Source organism: Garra rufa, chromosome 2 (assembly GCF_049309525.1).
Source record: "Garra rufa chromosome 2, GarRuf1.0, whole genome shotgun sequence".
NCBI classification, from domain to species: Eukaryota; Metazoa; Chordata; class Actinopteri; order Cypriniformes; family Cyprinidae; genus Garra; species Garra rufa.
The window spans coordinates 40174189-40196016 of NC_133362.1; the positions used below are offsets into that span (position 1 = coordinate 40174189).

The window sequence follows — 21828 nt, forward strand, 5'->3', positions numbered from 1 at the left end:
AACGGTCACTGAGAAAATGTGACGCCCATTCCTGGCACCCCACACACTTCCTCTCACTGTTTCGGACAGAGATCATTCTCAATTCCCTTATGACCTGCATATCTGATGATACAAGCCTAGAAAAACAGTCTGGTTAAATCAAGCTATTTTGAGAGGACAAGCAGAATGTGTCGCCCCTGTGCTCTTTGACTTGTGTTGGGATTTGGTCTTGTTGTACTTTAAAGTCATTAAACACGAAATTGAGCTTTTAATTCTGTAACAAGACTGCAACAATATTACAGCAATAAATTATATATTAAACTACATTAATAATAACTTGAACCATGGTAATTAATTAATATACGCTACTAAGGTTTTAAAATGTTTTTTAAAGAAGTCTCTTCTGCTCACCAAGTCTGCATTTATTTGCTTCAAAGCACAGCAAAAACAGTACAATTTTGAAATAGTTTTACTATTTAAAATAACTTTTTTATTTGAACATATTCATTTCAAAGCTGAATTTTTAGCATCATTACGTCACATGATCTTTCAGAAATCATTCTAATATTCTGATTTGCTGCTCAAAAAACATTTAATGTTATGTTGAAAACAGCTGAGTAGGTTTCTTTGATGAACAAAGTTCATAAGAACAGCATTTATCTGAAAAATAAATCTTCTGTAAAATTATACAATGACTTTATCATCACTTTTGATCCATTTAAAGCCTCCTGGCTAAATAAAAGTATTTATTGCTATAATTTCTATAAGAGTCCAAGCTTTTGAATGGTATAGTGTATAAAGCTTTTTATTTCAGATAAATGCTGATCTTTGGATCTTTCTATTTATCAAAGAATGAAAAAAATGTACGTAACTGTTCTGGGCCTCTTCGGTCATTTTTGACCGAAAATTTTTATGTTTTGAATTTTTAAAAATCGTAGCTTCATCAGAATGAGATGACACTTGGTGACTTTTGTTGCATTAGCTATGTGAGTACAAAAGAAAATCAGTGACTTGATTCGGATATGTTAAAGGGTAAAAAAAAATTAGTCACACTTGGCTCCTTCGCGGTCAAAAATGACCGACATAGGAAATGAATGGGAAATACGAAAAAATGTGATAATTCAGATAATCTTTTGGTAATACAAGCTACAAATGAGCAACTGTGCTGAAAAGAAGTGTTCAGCAAGCAAGGACTGACACTCTAAAATAACAAAAGTACAGAACTGACACACACACACACGCACACACGCGCGCGCGCACACACACACACACACACACACACACACACACACACACACACAGACACACACACAGACACACACACAGACACACAGAAATAAGCAGAAAAATGCAAAACCTGATATTTATCCAATCAAAAAAATATCTAAACCTTGCCAAAATTTATCTTTTAGAATGTCTGAATATATTTCTAAATGCAAAGCCTAATAAAATGAAGAAACAGTAAAAAGAAAAAAAAACAATAGGAATCCCAAAGCCCCTGTATATATGTATATAGGGAGATACAGGAGTTTACATGGCATTACACAAGTTTTTATTTTTTATGCCACTAGATGGTGCAATTTTCACTTTAAAAAAAAATGGATTTTAAATGCTTTTACTCTATTTTAATGTGAAATGTTGTATTTATTGAAAAATAATAAATACATAATTAAAAAATATAATATAAAATATAATTCTACTGGGAAAAAATTGCTCATTAAAACTGTATAAATATTGCATAGATTCATAAAAAATGCTCAAAATTCTAAATAATAATTACAAAATATTATTGAACAAAAATGTATTTAATTGATTTTCCTGAAGAAAAAAAAAAGTTACTTTTTAAGGCTTCGGTCACTTTTGACCGCGAGGGAGCCAAGTGTGACCCCTTAATGAGGAGGCCCAGAGGGTTAAATATTGCTAATAATAATAAAAATGTTTCTTGAACAGCAAAACGGCATATTAAAATGATTTCTGAAGGATCATGTAGCACTGAAGACTGAAGTAATGCTGAAGATGTAGCTCTGATCACAGGAATAAATTACGTTTTAAAATACATTCAAATAGAAACCTGTTATTTTAAATAGCAAAACTATTTTACATTTACCTGTTTTTGCTGTACTTTGGATTAAATAAATCAATAAATTAAAAAAAAAATCTACTTAAAAATTCTTGACTGGTTTCTTAATAATCTAAAATAACACTGGTGTATTTTTTTTATTATTATTATGCAGCTATAGTATAACAAGTATAAATACAAGATATAATAAAATATTTTTTAAATATAAAATAATTAATCTAAAAGTAGCACAGGTATGTTTCAGTGGACAACGGTTAAATATGAACAAAGTTTAATAGTCATTTATAGTCAATAATATACAATAATAATTTCATATAATAAGCTTTGCAATAAGACCAAAAACATTTATTTTTTAAAAAGTAAATGGTTAATTCTGACTATGACTTTATCTGACTGTCTGTTACTGTAACTAACAGTTTAGAGCTAATGGGAAAAGGAAAAACGTCGACTTTGCAGGAAAAAAAACAACAACACTTCCTTTCTAGAAGAGCCAAATCTCAATAAATCTCTTTGATCATGGCTGAACTGAAGATGACTATGAGAACATTATGAGACTGTGTATGACAAGAGAGCTCTGTAGAGACATGTCATTTTCCAATTAGAGCTATTTCTGGAGGCCGATTGTCAACTTTGCAAGACAAGATGCAGAAACACAACTAATTATTTAGATAGTGTGTTTTCATACCTGAAACTGGAGTTGGTTTCAGTGGTGTCCTCATTCACAGTTCCTCAGGCCCTGAGCGCTCTGAAAAACACATTTGCTTGAGTTACTGAAATGTGATTTGTCACAGACTTGCAACACGATCTATGAAGTGAAAGAGGTTTAAAACAAATATCAGCAGCAAAACCTTCCAGGACAAGAAGTGAATCTAATCCCGGTCATCTGGTAAGAAAATCCTGATGTGTGCAAATAATAGAGTAAAATGTATTTATACCAAGGGGATATACAGAAAGAGAAAAAAACACAGACATAAAAAATACAATACGCAAGGAATAACTGACAACAGATTGTTGAAAAATTTATGCAAAATGCAAAACGGGTAAAGTGGCTGTTACAAAATATACAATATAGCAGTACTGCTTTTGCTATTTATTTGATCCCAATTACAGCAAAAGCAGTAATATTATGAAATATTTTTACTATTTAAAATAACTGCTTTCTATTTGAATATATTTTAAAATGTAATTTATTCCTGTGATTTCAAAGCTACATTTTCAGCACCATTACTCGTCTTCAGTGTCACATGATCCTTCAAAAATCATTCTAATATTCTGATTTGCTGCTAAAAAAACATGTTATTATTATCAATATTTAAAATTCTTTGATGAATAGAAAGATCCAAAGATCAGCATTTATCTGAAATAAAAAGCTTTTGTAACATTATACACTATACCATTCAAAAGCTTGGAGTCAGTCTCATTTTTGTTTATTTTAGAAAGAAATTATAGAAATGAATACTTTTATTTAGCAAGGATGCTTTAAATTGATCAAAAGTGGTTATAAATGCATTCATAATGTTACAAAAGATTTCAATATTAGATAAATGCTGTTTTTTACTCATCAAACAAACCTCAAAAAAAATTCTACTCCGCTGTTTTCAGCGTAACAATAGCAATAACAATAATGTTTTTGAGCAGCAAATCAGAATATTAAAATGATTTCTGAAGGATCATGTGACTATAGCAATGATGCTGAAAATTCAGCTTTGAAATCACAAGAATAAATTACATCTCAAAAATATTCAAATAGAAAGAGTTATTTTAAATGCTAAAAATGTCAAAATTGTACTTTTGCCGTACTTTGAGTCAAATAAATGCAGGCTTGGTGAGCAGAAGAGAAAATATTAAAAATCTTACTGTTCAAAAACTTTTGACTAGTAGTGTATGCACCAAAACATACTAAAAATATGCTTAAATTCCAGTTTAACTGCTGTGATTAAATCAGTTTTACACTCATTTATTGAAACGCAATGACAGAACTGAATCTCTAATGCCATAATTTGTTACTGAGGTTCAAATCAGAAACACTATTTGAAACATTTGCATACTAATCCTGAAACGTAATGAACATTCAACTCAAGAGTGAAAAATAACACACAGTAGGGGTGGGCGATATGACCTAAAATTAATAATCTTTATGTGTGCTGTTACGCTCATTTGTTAAAGTATGTCACAAATAGACCAGATCTATCCATTATCAATTGAGGTTTACGCTGATTGTATTAAAATAGGAATCTTTCTTGCCTTTTGATGCTTCGCTGGCTATTTTTGTCTCTCCAGTTTTAGGGGCAGTTCACATGTCGCGCCTAAAAACGCGCGGAAAACGCTAGGCGCGCCGCTTTCTTCCTTATCAACAAAGCGCTCGGGCGCTTGCGCTCCGGAAGCGTCTGCCGTTTCTAAGCAACCATCAGCTGCGCTCTAGCTCCAAGCCTATGCGTCTCCATGCATTGTTTCCTCTATTAGCGTCAAAACAACGGGGGCTTGACAAATCATGAAGTTCAGGAAATCCCTGGACCACAATGATGAGCTGTTCCTCCATGTATCTGCTGAGGTTTCAATGTAACGGAAAAACGTGAGGAAGCTGATTGGTTGGTTCATGTCACATGACCTGCGGTGCGCTTGCGGCATTCTGAAAAGTTGAGATGTTTTTATCTCGATGCGGCGCGGACGCGCCTGGAAAAAACGAGCAATATTTTTGTCTCTCCAGTTTTAATCAGGCTGTTTGTTCGGTCGGGCAAGAATAAAAAAACATTTTAAATGTATCTCGAAGGCTGGGATAGCTCGACTTATATTTATTATTATTATTGAGACCATTATATACAGAAAACAGCTTGTTGAACCTGTATTCTGCTACTGCGATTCTACAGGCGAAATCCATTCATACTACCCATATTCATACTATATAGAACATACTGTTTTAACGGTCATGAAGTACGTTTGAATTTAAATGTAGTACCTACTGAAGCAGTATGTGATTTCGGACGCAGCAACGGTCACGCCAGCCGCACTTTTTTTTGCATGCACGTCTAATCACGCACTTACGGCATGGGTGCTGGGAGCGGTCAAAATGGATGTAAAGACGCTGTTAGAACAGCATTTTCTTTATGCTTTACCTGATATTTTCCATCAGGACCTAAATTAAGTAATGAAGACTGAAGATATTTTAGCGGAAATGTGACCAAAATAATTTAAGACCTATCGAAACTGAATTTAAGACTTTTTAAGACTTCTTAAGGCCTTATATTAGGAAACCGTTATTTAAGACTATTTAAGACTTAAGGATCCGTGGATACCCTGTTTAAAAGCGATTTCTATACCCTGCATATTGAAAGTGCGAAAATTATATACAATATTAGAATATTTGCGGGTGCGCCAATAAGAAAAAAAATATGGGGCTCAACTAAACTAAACTATAGAACTAAGAGCATTCTAGAAAGAGCTTTGTGATTGGATGGAAATTTCAAGCATCATGCAAGGACATGCAACTGATATAAATATTGGTTGGACGTTTAGGGGGGAGTATGTGGGAGTATTTGGCCACTATTCGCGGAGAATTTAGTAACGTCATTCTAATAAGCTCAGGCCGGTCGCGTTCGCCTCGCGCCCGCTCATTTTGTGATCCGCTGTGTAAATCCTTCGGCCGGTCGTCCCGATTGCCACTCCACCCCTGGTATAGGCTACAGGCCCGACCTTTCTTCACGATGTTTCACCAGTCGTTTAATGGCCACTCCTGTTTTACCTACCACCTGCAAATTAGCTATTATTGATGTAAATGCAGCCGTTCAAGGCACATAATTGATTTATTACGGTATTGACGGTATTAGGAAATCCATGTCGTGGCGCAATGTCACACCGGTGCTGACTATGACACCGGTGTACCGCCCACCCCTAACACACAGTAGCATCACGACGCTATAATGTAAAACGTCACATTATCATCTAGCTTATGAATTCACAAACTTAGTCTGTAAACTCCGAGTGAACTCGTGTTTTTTGTCTGCCAAGAGACACACATCACAAGTTATATTAATATGAATAATATCAGTCACCACATTCACACACGGCCTTCTCGGAAATCACCTCATTCAGTCACAACTCAAAGCAATTGTTCTTCCTTTGCCTAATTAACACAGAGGCTGCTCATTACCGCCGTATCCGACAGGCCTCCTCCCTCACAGTTACCACAGCAGAATAATGAACTCCTGCACTGCAGACACACACGGTGACATTATAGTCATTACACTCAATGACTGTATGGAGTGTCAGGCCACTGAAAAGGAGACATTTCGGTTATATATTACAGAAGGTAAAACCTACAGTAGTTTGAATGATATCTGGTACGTGTTCAGAGTAATAAGCAGGGAGATAAGATTAGACTATGGACACTGCAAAAGAGCACAGAATAAGAAATAGTTTTAAATGTTAACAAATGTTAGAACAAATGACAAGGAATTTAAGCAATGTGCACTTTACTTTACTCAACAGGGTATGTTTGAGGAAACAGCTCATTTAAGTAAACATGAATTCACAAATGAGCCGATTCAGTTTCAGGAGCTGTAACGACTTTATTTCTGCTTTGGAAGACAAAGTAATTTTGGAGGAATATCTTGTATGTGCTTAATGGAGGTGAAGATTATCAGTAAATTGTGATTTGGTTCTTTTGCATACACTGCAATATGTAATCAGTGTTGGGCATGTTACTTTAAAAAAGTAATTAATTATAGTTACTAGTTACTTCTCACCAATAGTAACTGAGTTACATTATTATAAAAGTAACTAATTACCAGGAAAAGTAACTATTGTGTTACTTTTAAAATAAATGTTCAAATGTGCTAAATAACTTGGATGTCCCCCAATATTAAATATGTTAAATGAATGAAATAGACACTAAATGGGATTTTATTTATATATAACTATTTTAACGTTGCTGTGGGACGATGTGAGAGACACCTATCAAATTCAATAAATTATTGTAAATATTATCAACCCTCTACGAACACCTTGGCAATAGAATAGCCACCGGCAAGTACATTTTTTAGTTTACTCACCAGACGAGATATATATAGCTTAATGGAACAGTTTTTTAAATATCTGAAAGTACACTTAGTATCAGTCAGTCAGGTATTATAATATGATATTATAATAAATTAGCATTAAACTTTGGTAATTAGATCTTTAGTAAATAATATAACCATGAATGCATATTTGTCATGTTGACTGAACTCAGGACTGATTGTGGTGCTTAAGATATTGTTATAAAAAAGGGAAAAAACTAAAAACAATACTGATAAGATAACAAAACTACTACAAATTCTGATACTAATAACATTATAAAATGCACTAAGGATTATTGAGCTGCTGGGTTCATGAATATTAATCATGCTGTCTGCGTTCGCTTAAACTGATTTGCTGAAATCAAAACAGAGACGATAATAGGTGAGCGCCAGCCAATGAGATTGCTGTTTGCACATTAGTCCCGCCTACTACCGGAGAAACCAGCAGTTCTTAAACACTCCACTTTTTTTGGGAAAAAAAACAACTCCAACTCCTCCTGAGTTAATAAGTTGAGTTTTACCGTTTTGAAATCCATTCAGCCGTTTTCCTGTTCTGGCGATATCACTTTTAGCATAGCGTAACTACAGAAGAGTCATATATATTTTTTTTTTTTTCTTATAATTTTTCATTTGTTTCATTAAGGAAAAACGACTGGAAAAATATTAAGAATTAAAAAAACATGAAGTGTTTGTCATGTTCTGATCATAAAGAATTGTTTTAAACCACAATTAACCGTCTGGTTTTTACAACTTTCACATTGAAGCTGAAATCTGCCTTTAAACTTGTGATAATTATTGACATTGAATTATATGAAAAAAAAATTGTGAAATGTTTCAGCAGTTTTCAAATGAAAATAATTTTAAACTAAATTCTATACAGAAAAATTTATTTCAGTGTATGCATGACCAAAACTGCTAAACATAAATAAATAAATAAATGACAAATGTACAATCAAAAAAAATAATAGTATTCATTACAATTTACTATAATACATTACTAAAAAAATGTATAAATTTGTAATAATTTATGCATTTAGGTTTATTTCTACACTGCCATTCAAAAGAAAATGTAATATTTTAAGTATATATTTTTAAGTCTCTTATGCTCAAAGTTCTATTTATTGGCCAAAAATACAGAAAAAAATATTATAATGAAATATTATTAAAACAGTTTTCTATTTTAATATACATTAAAATATAATTTATTTTTGCAATGCAAAGTTGAATATTCAGCATAATTACTCTAGTCTTTAGTGTCACGTGATCCTTCACAAATCATTCTAATATGCTTATTATTATCAGTGTTGGAAACAGTTGCGCAGCTTAATATTTTTTTGGAACCTGTGAGGTTTCTTTAATAAATAAAAAGTTTACAAGAACAGCACTATTTCTAAATAGAAGTCTTTTCTAACAATATTAGTCTTTGCTATAACTTTTTATCAATTTCACACATCTTTGCTGAATAAAAGTATTAATTTCTTTAAAACAAAGAAAGAAAAAAAACTGTACTAACCCCAAACTTTGAACAGTAGTGTATATTATAACAAAAGATTTTTATTTTAAATAAATGCTGTTGTTTTAAACATTTTTTCATCAAAAAAAAAAAAAAAAAAAAATCCTGAAAAAACTATCACAGGTTTAAAAAAAATCATCATATTAGAATGATTTCTGAAGGATCACTTAATACTGAAGACTGGAGAAATAATGCTGAAAATTCAGCTTTGCATTACAGGAATAAATTATATTTTAAAGTATTTTAAATTAGAAAATCACTATACAAATTGCAATAATATTTCACAATATTACTACTACTTCTGTATTTTTTATGTATATGGTTACTGTAATTTTTGTAGTTTTGGTCTTATTTGGTCCATATTTGCATGTAACATTTAATGTAAAAGAAAGCATCACGCATCAGGTTATCGATTATCCTGTCTGTTCCTAAAATTAACAATTTATGACTTTATAACCTACATTTATGCTTTTGGCACTTTCACTCGATACGTGAACTCATAACCTTGGCACGGTGCCATGCCCTACTCATGAAACACTGCTGCAATGGCAAAACATTCTCAGTGTAATTACATTTTCATCAAGGAGACTGTAAATTAGCCCTGGAGATGTTTTTAACTGTCAGCTAGAATTTTTTTTCTGGCAAAAACGTTTGGCTCTCGCTGACCTGAAAGCATGCAATATTAAAGTGCTGTTACAGAGGTCTTTTTTTTCTGCAGTATTCAGAGACGTCTGCTGTGGATGAGAAAGCTTTGCCACAAGATATGGCAGCGAATAACAAACTAGAGGCCCGTGGCAGTTAGCCATCCATGACAGTCAGCTGCTGCTCTCATCCTGAGACCCATTCACCTCCACTTCCCTCAAACGCTGCGCATTCATCTCTGGCTAAGAGACTGAAAAGAAGCCACAACCACTGAACAAAATGGCTCTTACAAGTGCACATCCTGGCCTTGTTGTGAAAGCTATTCTTAAAGAAAATGTTTTCATAACCGTTCATTAAAAATGTAATAACTTTCCCTGCCTTAGAAAAATGTTCTGCTGATGTAACCTAGGCTGTGGAGGCAGGAAAGTGAAATATCAACCATTAACATCACAAACATGACATGTTTCACCCCTTCACAACCCAATCTAATCCTGATGGATAAAATCAAATCATTCAATTCATTATGTCCACTAGGAAACATGTCAAATTACTGGAATTTATTTGGTTTACAGATTACAGAGTGTACAACAACTGTTCAAACATTTGGTGTCAGTCTTTCTTCATGAAAATCAGACTTTTTCCACGTTTAAGTGCTATAATTGGGTCCCTGGTGCATCTACCAACCCTAAAAATGTGAAAAAGAACAAAACAGTACCTTTGTTTTGATAAGCCTTTCTCCTTCAAGCTTGCAAAAAAACAAGCAGATCAGATTTCTGTGAGGTAAATAATATAGCTGCAAGCAGTGATAACCAGGATTCAAGCGCTTTAACACATGTAAGCACATATGAAAAAAGCCATTACATATGGCAAAGTCATGATAATTTAAAACATTTTGTTTAAAACCACCAGCTGTGGTCTGATCTCCCTAAAACTTTGCATGCTTGTTTAGAATTACCTGTCGCATGAGCTCAGCAGGTTTTGTGAAGTTTTGAGCTTTCATTTAGGCTTTAAAGGCTTTTGGGTATGTTTGGACAGGCCCCTTTTCGACCCCGTTATAGCTTCCCAAAGCGTAAATTTCAACATTGTTTTGATAATTATTAACCTGGAGAGTCTAGAGAATTATACTGCAGTGTCTTTTCAGACTAAGCGGAAAAACCTAGAACTAGTTTGCAAAAGTAGTTTTTTTTACATTTTCTCAATTATTTTACAAACGGTTGGATTGACAGCAGTGGTTGTTTGGAATGAGGAGGTCTATCGTATAATATGAATATCGCGTGTATGTGTGAAAAAATGCACAATATACATTTGTTTATGTCCTCGCATACCAATTTTCATGACGATAGGATAAACAGTTGTGTAGGTATAGCCATTTTTTCGTTTTTCCCTCCTATAGCGCCGCCAAGTTGCCAAGCTTCCCAACTCTTTTCCTGTGACCTCAGATTCAGCTCCGACATATCTGTTGTGAGTTTGGCAAAGATATCTCATTCTGTTCAAAAGTTATAGTCATTTTAGAAAAGGCAGCCATGCCCCTTTTGAATGTTTTGGCGTGCCTTTGCGACAGAGAAAAAAGTTAAAAAAGTAATTATTGACATTCACTCTCCAGAGAATCTTCCTGCACTGGTTTGGTTCCAATCAGGCGAAAAACCTAGGACTAGCTCGCAAAAGTAGGTTTTTAATACAAATGCTAAATACCCTAAAATTTTGGATGAATTCTAATAATAATTGAATAAAAGTGAAACCCCATTCAAAAGTTTACATACACTTGTTAATACTGTGTTGTCACCTGAATGATCCTTTTTTGTTTGTTTTATTTTAGAGAAAGTTGTTCGCGAGTTCCTTGTTTGTTCTGCCCGCTGTTCTTTAGGTCCCACAAATTCTTTGATTTTTCAGCATTTTTGTGTATTTGAACCCTTTCCAACAATGAATGTATGATTTTGAGATCCATCTTTTCACACTGAGGACAACTGAGGGACTCTTACAACTATTACAGAAGGTTCAAACACTCACTGATGCTCCAGAAGGAAAAAACATGCATTAAGAGCCGGGGGTGAATGGAGACATGTACATTTTTCACTTGAGGTGACCGTATTGGGTAGTGGTGGGAATATTTGGGCATCACTTCTGAAATTCAAAGCTGATGTTTTTTTTGTTTTTTTTTACATTTTTCTTATTTTGCCTAAATATCTTTTTTTTTTTTTCATTTAGTACTGCCCTTCAGAAGCTACAGAATGTACTTGTTTCCCAGAAGACAAAATAAGTAACATTTACCTCGATCTTCAAATTCAAAACATTTTCACACCTGGCTCTTAATGCATCATGTTTTCTTCTGAAGCAGCAGTGAGTGTTTAAACCTTCTGTAATAGTTGCATATGAGTCCTGAGTGTGAAAAGATGGATCTCAAAATTATACAGTCATTGTTGGAAAGGGTTCAAATACACAAAAATGCAAAGAAACCAAAGAATTAGTAGAACCTGAAAGAACAGTGGGCAATTTAACTGTTCAGGACAAACAAGCCTGGATCATTCCGGTAACAACACAGTAGAATCAAGTGTATGTAAGCTTTTGAACAGAATAATTTTTCAACTATTAAATTCAACTATTATTATTCAAAGGGTAAAATTCAACTATTATTTTCTCTAGTGGACTATATGTAAACGTCTTTGATGTGAAATACGACATGCACTTTCTGCACTAATGCTAATCAGAATGAACAGTATCAGGATTTGACGACAGAATATTTGTACATTAGACCAGCCAAATAGACCACACAAGCCTGCCAATCCTTGTTGGCAGAATAACCCTCAACACATGAGTCAAGGATTCAGCAACATCCTCACTATCACTGTTCGAACAACAGGAAACACAGACCGCAGATAAAATGATTCAGGGATTGTTTATCAGTCCAGCAGACGTGATGATTCACTTTGGTTTGCAAGACCCGTATTCTTTCTTTGCAAACATGTGTTCGACTGTTGAGACCCTCAGTAATAAAAAACACTGAGTGATGCACAGAAGGGGAAAATGCAGACTTGCCTTGTATCCCAAATCTTAGGGATGCTGAAAACAATAGTGTCTCCAAGCAGCTGAGGTTATCAGAATCAGAGCAGTCGATCATTTGGAAAAAACAACTAATGCTCTGAAGAGCTTTATCACCAGTGCCTTTACATATTCAAAGTGCGAAAGCTGATTCAAAATCCGGCACCTCAGCCCACCTTCCAGATGACTGGTGCAAACGATGCCGGTGTTCGGTGTTCAGAACGACCCATTTCCTAATGTCTGTACAGTCTTATTCACAGCATGGAGTATTTATCTTGGAACGTGAATTGCGGACAACAGATGTTGTTCTTTGGACTGGACTCCTTGGCTTGGTGCCGTCCTACTGCGTGAGCAGCAAAGATGATGAATCAATCAGATCTAAACTAGCAAAATATATTTTAACGATGACCTCCTCTACCTTTTCTTTCAATGCACCAGCCTCAATAAATCCCTAACAAATGTCTATAAACACTAGAGATGACCATATAGGGTAGGGGTGGGAATATTTCGGCATCACTTCTGAAATTCAAAGCTGGTCCAATGTCTAAAATGGCTTGATGTGAGGATTTATAGAAGCCATATAAATATGTCTCATCTGATGTGCCAACAGGAAAGACAGTATGAAACCATAGTATAAGAAAAAGCAATGCCACTTTAGTTCAGTAGACGTTGTGTCTTGTTTTCTTGGCCGTGCACAAATGTTGAGTTGTATCCAAAGATTGAGTGAGTCACAGAACAATGAATCATTTTTCTCCCCTGACCCTGGTATGGGCCCAATCTTGTTATAGACGACAGTCCCAAATGCGTCATAAAATTCTAGGAAGACTTATAAAATCTACTAGACTAGTGGTTTGTGTTTCATACAGCCTCTCGAGCGTTAAAGAGAACCTTGGGTATTAATACTTGTATGGCTTAATATAACATAAATTATGTCTCTTACTGAAATCGTTTTAAAATACATATTTTGGACAATGGGGGCCATTATTTCAAAGATGTGAAATGACTGCACTTAGTGAACTACTGCTGCTACAACTCGAAAAATAAAATACTGATAAAAATGCTACATTGTACAGCTTTTAGTTGTAATTTTCAGTTGAAGGGCAACAACACAAGCAATGCAAGTCTTCACGGCTTGTATAATGATAAGAAGAGGAGCAAAGAATGGGAAGTTGTCTGTGGATGAATAAAACTTCCTGAAGACCTGCGTTTTTGTTCTCTCCACTTGAGCCCCGATCCCTTTTTAGGCTTTTAGTAGACCACAGCTACTGAAAGAGCTTATAAACGGCAGAGGCAAGAAACGCTAGATGCCATCCTGGCAGGATGTAAACATACCGATGCTTGTCATGAAGCTGCAGACACTGAAGAAGTTTCTCAGCACGGATTTCACTCAATATCCGGGTGCGTTTAGACTCCTTGTAGGGAAAATCAAAGGTATGGCATTTGGTTTAAAGCTATCGCCACCTGTAAGCCCTTTTTCAGTAGTTGGGTGAGTTAAAAAAGGAACAGGTAGCGGTGGTAGCTCAATGAGTGCAACCATTCCATGTCATAATGGTGCCTCCAAAGTCCAAAATATGTACAAAACAATCAGGATTTTTTTTTTTTAAATAACGTAAATCTTTCATGGGTTTTCTACTACATGTTTTGATACATTATTTACGTTATACAGTTGAGGTCAAAAGTTTACATCTCCCTTTCAGAATCTGCAAAATGTTAATTATTTGATCAAAATAAGAGGGATCATACAAAATACGTAATTTTTTATTTAGTACTGACCTGAAGAAGATATTTTTGCATAGAAGATGTTTACATATAGTCCACAAGAGAAAATGATATTTGAATTTATAAAAATGACCCTGTTTAAAAGTTTACATCCCCTTGATTCTTAATACTGTGTTGTTACCTGAATGATCCACAGCTGTGCTTTTTTTTTTTTTTTGGTTTGTTTTGTTTAGCGATAGTTGTTCGTAAGTACATGTTTGTCCTGAACAGTTAATCTGCCCACTGTTCTTCAAAACATTCTTCAGGTCCTACAAAATCTTTAGTTTTCCAGCATTTTTGTGTATTTGAACCCTTTCCAATTTAATTTTGAGATCCATCCTTTTACACTGGGGACAACTGAGGGACTCATATGCAACTATTACAGAAGGGTATCTTCTGGGTATCTTCTGTAGCCTTTGAAGGGCAGTACCGAATGGAAAAATGTGATATTTAGGAAAAATAAGAAAAATGTACACATCTCTATTTTGTTCAAAAGTTTTCTATTAATACATTGTTTCCTTCTGGAGCATCAGTGAGCGTTTGAACCTTCTGTAATAGTCACATATGAGTCCCTCAGTTGTCCTCAGTGTGAAAAGATCTTAAAATCATAAAGAGTCATTGTTGAAAAGGGTTTAAATACACAGAAATGCCGGAAAACCAAAAAATTTGTGGGACCTGAAGGACTTTTCTGATGAACAGCAGATTCATTTTTATAAATGAATCTACCAAATTTAGTCCTAAATATAAAATAGCAGGCATTTTGTATGATCCCTCTTATTTTGGTAACATATTTTGACATTTTGCAGATTCTGAGAGGGGGATGTAAACTTTTGACTTCCAACTGTATTAAGCCATCCATGTTATAATACCCATGTTTCCCTTTAATAGTTTATCCTTAAATCTGGTCTTAAAAAACATGACTTTATGCGTTCTGGTTTAGTCTTTAATGTTATCTTATACTTTCCCTACTACAAAGCAGCCATATGTGAATTCAATTACCAAACACAAATTTAAGAGCACCAAACAAGAATAAACTGAACAAAGTTCGTGAATGAAGGTACAAGAGACATGAGCTGGATAAATGATACTGTTCATAGTATGTATCATATTCAGTAGGTAGTATTTCATGCCGTCTTCTATTGCTATAAATATGCCAGTTTATTTTGTTTGAAACTGAGCTGTAATTGAACACTGTGACTCTGAGCTATAAATACACTATTCAGTTCAAATATTTCCACTCTTCAGCAGCGTAATGGCTTTTATCTACTTAATGTCTATGAACCTATAAACTGTGCTGATGTGGAATGTGTGATAAAAACATTTCTCTAAACTTAATATGACAGTTAAAACAAAAAACACAGCTATCAAAGCAGATTTTCATTGGCAATGCACAAGAAAATGCCTTCAACTTTGTTTCCTACTAACTAATGAAAATCTTTACATCATTTTTAAGAAATGACATGCTGTTCTATCATGGTGCATAATTTAAAGAAGTCATGAACTGCCATGTTCTATTATTTTGTACTGTTCTCTGATGTCCCCTTATAATTTTATCAAGATTCTTTACATAAAAACATCATAATTTAGCAGTACTAGGCTATTTTCTGTCTTGTTTTTAAACCCCCTCATCAGAACGCTGTTTGAATAGGTGTGGCGGATTGTAGACTCCGAAGTAAGCGCCCACTGCTATGATTGGCTAATAGTTCTGTATGTTTGACTGCCTACATTCTTCACAGATGGACGCATAAATACTCAGCACATATCAAACTATCTGTAACAACAGACAAAGCAATAGTGACCATATAACAAAAATAGTGACCATATAATAACCGGCACGTCTTTAAATCCTGTGTCCAATTGTTCCTTTTTTGTAAACGAATCCGTGGTAAAATGAAGAGAACAAAGGACCAAGTTCTTACTGACGTAGTCTGGATCTTCATTAAAAATAAAGTTCGCCTGTTGTTTTGGCGGACCTGGCTTTAAAAATAAGCTGTTTTTAGACTAACAAGAAAGTTTTGAGTTCTGAAACTTCCCGAATTTTTTTCAAGTAAAATGACCTTTTATGTGTCAAAATGTCAAGGGAATTTTGGTTTCTCAGTTCATGACCCCTTTGAAGTTCATTTATTAAAAATAAAAGTAAATATTGATTATGAAAATGCCATCAGTTGTCATGTGTTTCTAGGTAATTCTCATATCGCTCACATTTTTTGATTCATTAAAGTGAATTTTAAAGGGGTCATCGGATGCCCATTTTCCACAAGTTGATATGATTCTTTAGGGTCTTAATGAAAAGCCTATAATATACTTCGGTTAAAAATTTTCAATAGTAGTGTAATAAAAAATCAACTCATTTAAATGCAAATGAGCTCTGCTCGCCCCGCCCCTCTCTGATGTGGGATTATGAGCCGTAATGTTTACTTTAGCCGCATTTAGTGGCGAAACTTGCCAACAAGCACATGATTAAGAAAGTCTGTTTGCAAAAATGCATAAAAAACCCTTATACTCACTTCTGCTGTGGGTGAAGCTGCATCAGGAACGATTTGCATGAACTAGATGCATATGTAGATCGGGATTGGCGCTTTCCTTTTTAAAAGCAAAAGTAACGTTAATCCTCCGCGTCTTCAGCGGCTCATATTTCGGGAGTACTGCTATGTTCATTATTACATCCAACAACAGAACACCTCAATCGCTCAATCTGAGACATTCTTGTCTTCCTCTGCACCTGAGTCACACAATGGCGATTGGAGTCGGACTGTTTCAGCTCGGTGAGGGCGGGTCTAAGGTAAGGCGCTCATGTCAATCAACCATTGTGGGAGTGGCCTCTGTCTGTGTGCCGTCACAACAACAAGAAGCTGAGAATGACCTGATTTTAAAAAGTGGATAGTAATTTTAAAGATTTAAAAAATACCACTGGGTGGATTTTTATCATTGTAGGGTGGTTGTGTACACAAACTGCCAACACACATTAATGTTCAAACAACATGTAAAAGTGAGTTTTGCATCCGTTGACCCCTTTAAAGGACATTTGATTCCATTCTGGATGACGCACAAATTGACGTAACGCATCCGCGCGCTTGGAGTACTAAACCCGCCAGACAATCAACGTGAACTAGAGATACGGATGAAGTGATGTGAGATCTATGTGTGACCTTGATAAAGTCCACATACTGACACTGAGAAAGATGAAGGAGTGATTCAGTCTACCTGTCACTGTCATTCAGAGACTAAAGCATTGAGTGAGAGACAGACCATTTAAAAAGAAAAAAAAACATCCACAGAAGCTTGACGATAAGTACTTCATTATTAACAAGCACCTGAGCTGGGCAGCGTTCAGTTCTACTGGCCCATGCTCACTTTTGTTCAGGCCTGGAGTGAATAATTTAACGCACAGCAAAGGTTCATATATCTATGTTTCTGCACAAAAAAAGACCTTTATTTTCCAGGAACTTGAAGAGGGGTGAATATAATAACGCGGTTCATTAAAGCAGGTCTCTATAGCACTTGTCGAGTCAGTCAAATATTGTCCTATGCTAACAAACCATACATCAACAGAAAGCTCATTTATTTAGCTTTGATATATATATAGCTTTTGATATATTTAGCAGGTGATATATAAATGTCAATTTTCAAAAACTGACTCTTATGACTGGTTTTGTGGTCCATGGTCACATAAATATAGTGCTAGGTAGATTACTTACAAAGTAGTCCATTACTGATTCCAAATTACATGAAAAAAATTGTAGTTAGTAACGTAATCCATTTCATTACACTGACTACTTTTTGATTACTTTTAGATGACTTTTGACCTAACTCGTTTATCTCATCGATTTCAATAGGATAATCTTGTAATATATCAATATATACAAAAAATACAAAGAGAAAGAAAATATATTCAATTGCATTCAACATCAAGTGCATAAAATAGCATATTATATTACAGTTTCCCAAATTGGGGTTTGTGAGTTTAATGAAAACTAATAATTAATTAAATCTTAAGTGTAGAAAAAAAAAACTTTAATTAAAATAAAACCCTTAAAAACTAAATATCATAACTGTTTACCTGCATGCCCTGTGACCATTAGAATAATATCTAATCAAGTAATCAATAGAAACTGTAGTCTGATTTTAAAATGTCATATAATCTGAAAAAGTAAATATATTTATTTATTCTTTTTCTGCAGTATTGGTATTAACAGACTCAAATTTGGCATCTGTGCTGTCTGACTAAAATATGGATGATTTCTAATTATTTGTGTGCTCAAACCTTGCAAATATTGCAAATGAATTCGTTAACTTCTATTTTCAATATACACTACCAGTCAAAAAGTATTTGAACTTTAAGATTTTTAATGGTTTTTTTCATCTCTTCTGCTCACCAAGCCTGTATTTATTTGATCAAAGTACAGCAAAAACAGTAACATTTTAAAAATATATCTACTTTTACTATTTAAACTACTGTTTTCTATTTGAATATATTTTAAATGTACTTTATTTTTGTGATCACAGTCAAATTTTCAGCATCATTACTCCTTCAGTGTCACATTGTAATATGCTGATTTGCTGTTCAAAAAAGTTTTTTATTATAATTATTATCATCATTAATATTTAAAACAGTTAAGTATTTTTTTTTTCAGGATTCTCTGATGAATAGAAAGATCCAAAGATCAGCATTTATCTGAAATAAAAAGCTTTTGTAACATTATACGCTATAACATTCAAAAGCTTGGAGTCAGCATTTTTTGGGGGGAAAAAAATAGAAATTAATACATTTATTTAGCACAGATGCTTTAAATTGATCAAAAGTGATGATGAAGACATTTTCTTTTTCAGGTAAATTCTGTTCTTCTGAACTTTCTATTCATCAAAGACACCTGAAAAAGCTGTTTTCAACATAATAATTATAATAAATGTTTTTGAGCAGCAAATCAGAATATTAAAATGACTTCTGAAGGATCATGAGTAATGCTGCTAAAAATTCAGCTTTGAAATCAGGAATAAATTACATTTTAAAATATATTCAAATAGAAAACAGATCTTTTGAATAGTAAAAAATATTTCAAAATTTGACTGTTTTTGCTGTACTTTGAATCAAATAAATGCAGGCTTGGTGAGCAGAAGAAACTTCTATAAAAAAAAAAACATTAAGAATCTTACTGTTCAAAAACTTTTGACTGGTAGTGTAGTTTATTCAATAGCAAATGGAACCAAAATTTCCCTTGCCTTGGTATTAGCTAATGAAAATGTGGAATAATTACAACCCTAACTTTCAATAAAGGCCAAAGAAAAGCCAACCACTAGAAACTGTTAAAAGCAAATTAGTAAAAAACACCATTTTAACTGTCAGAGCAAATGGCCAAATTATTAAGCAAAAGATCTAACCTTAAAACAATTCAATGGGAAACACTACAAACTAAATTACATAAATGAATCCCAGCTCATTCGAACAGACAAGAACAAAAAGCTGACCACTTATCAGTAAGAGCTGGAGATAAAGTACAAACGATTCATTTCCGAGAAACGATTAGACTTAATTACACCTGTTCGGTGAGATCTGACACAGGAAACGTAGAGCATCACAAGAGACACAGAAAGTTAGAGAACAGCATCAAAATACAGCACGACATGGCATCGCCCCTCACCTCAAGTGTGCATGCTGCATTCTCCAGAGTCATCGCCCCAAGTGGGTCCCTCCGGTCGCCAAGGAAACTCAATCTAGCTCACGTCTCGCTCCTCTTCCTCCTGCTCCTCCTCCCCCGTTCAGCATGTGAACCTCAGGGCTATCAATGACCTGAAACAAAAGCAGGTGGATGGAAAAACACGACCGTCATTGGCGCCAGAGCAGCTCCCTGCCAATCATCCAGGCCTAGGATTAAGTGTCAGCGAAGACGCGGCGGGGCCCGTGGGACAGCCGGAGCGTGTCTCAAATGAACGTCTACCTGACTGCTTTGCATTCACACTCGCCGGTTCGCTCACTATAACGCCGACCCCTCGCGGTTCCCGCGGGCCGGGCCAGAGACGCAGGCATAAAGCAGTTAGATGCTAATTAAGGTATGTTCCATCAGGAGAAAGTGGCTTGATTAATGGATGTGAGGGACAGCTCTGCGGAAAGCTGGATATTCCCCTGACACTGCACACCAAACAAACTGCCTGGCACATGATGGGACTCAATGATGCTTGGGGGGAAAACAGCAAGAACAAGCAGACAGCGAGAGCTTAAACGTATGTGACGGCGACTCGAGTCCAATCGGAAAGTGTTGCTTTGCCAGCCAGTTCTCGTCTAAGATTAATCTGCAGAGTTTGCGACAGGAGACTGTTTCCATCTACATTTAATAAAAAAAACTGAGATTACGTCGTACGTAGCACGGGTTTATTTGTAGCAATAGCCAGGGTCAAAATTCTGCAAATAATTCATTATTTTTCTTTTATGGCAAAAATCATTAGGATATTAAGTAGGGCTGGACCAGAATATTCGATTATTCGAATGTTCGTTCGGTGGGTTGGCATTCGATTTTAAATTTTGAGATTCGAATATTCGTTTTTTTTCATACACCTTGCATCCCCCGCGAAACGGTTCTCATTCGGCTTAAATATGAATGAAGAAGCTCAGACTGCTGTGCCACTAACAGAGAGACAGGAAAAAAAAAAAAAAGAGAGAGAGATTGAGTAATATTTGAGAGACACTATAAAGTACAGTCAGGCCCACTTGGTGGAAGCAAAGCTGGGCTGTGACGGTCGCAATGACAACCGCGCCTCCGCGTTTAAATGCACGCACTAGGCTAAAGCTAGCCTCGCGTAGCCAGACCTTCAGACTGACGGCTGAAGGTCTGGAATTCATGGCAGCTTTAGTTGGCCAAGGCCCGCCCATACGGCCGTTTGACCGACATGTCAAACAACCAATCACAGTTCGTTTCGTTCAGCGTCACGTTTCATTGCATGGAAATGCCCCCACAACAACAGACTGGTGTGCAACAAGTCAGTCATTGAAATAACCAGCATTGAAAGTTAAATAAGAAGAGGGAGAACAAGCAGTAAGTCAGTAATTTGTTCGCGAACGTCGCAAATGTGTATAACAACATTGGCGTCTGCATAAGCACATTTTAGCAAAACGGCGCTTTGTTTCCCGGCGGACCGAAAATAAACGCGACACTCGCGTCTCCCGGATATCCGATCAAATTCAACTAATCAGATGACGACTTCGACATTCCTGAAGTGTTTCCAGTTAAGTGTACCATATGCATCAGACGTTCAGCCAACGTTCCGTGGGTGTGACGCCTGAGGCTGAGACTAGGCTAAAGCTGACCGCAAAGCCCCAGCAAAAATAATTATCAAGAATGTGTCGGGGGAAAAAGTAAGGACATATTTGAATTATTTATTAATAAACTAGTATTTGACACAAAAATGAAGTTGACGATCCTGACTCGCCATTTGCTCATGAACGCGCCTTTAATACCTAAATGCATATTTATGGATTAGGCCTATAGCTAATGAAAGAGTTTTGTTTTCGATTTTAATCATTTAAATAATTTTTTTTACAGTTTCGGATGATATATTAGTCTTACCTTTACGAGCAAAAATGAAGTTTCACATAGCGCTGGCGCTTCCATGTTCTGCAAAGCGTGCTTCAGCTTTACTCTCCGCACAAACGATTGGATATGCGCCTAATAGCACACTTTTTATCTAGGTTAAACGATTCAACTAATATTGTGATATGCTTTAAGTTTTTTATAACTATGGATTTTAATTGAAATCGTGATGACTTGGTCGTT

The 21828-nt window shown here is 35.2% G+C and overlaps 1 protein-coding gene across 2 annotated transcripts in view; it reads right to left on the bottom strand.

Annotated features, from left to right (window-relative positions):
- tjap1 (tight junction associated protein 1 (peripheral)) overlaps positions 1–21828 on the bottom strand; it is a 168628-nt gene that overhangs the window by 92464 nt on the left and 54336 nt on the right. For both annotated transcript variants that reach the window (XM_073835197.1, XM_073835195.1), the window contains exons 2-3: positions 19702–19850; positions 2745–2804 (exon numbers count right to left, since the gene is read on the bottom strand). The gene's annotated coding sequence lies outside the window, so the exon portion shown is untranslated. The remainder of the gene's footprint in view (positions 1–2744; positions 2805–19701; positions 19851–21828) is intronic.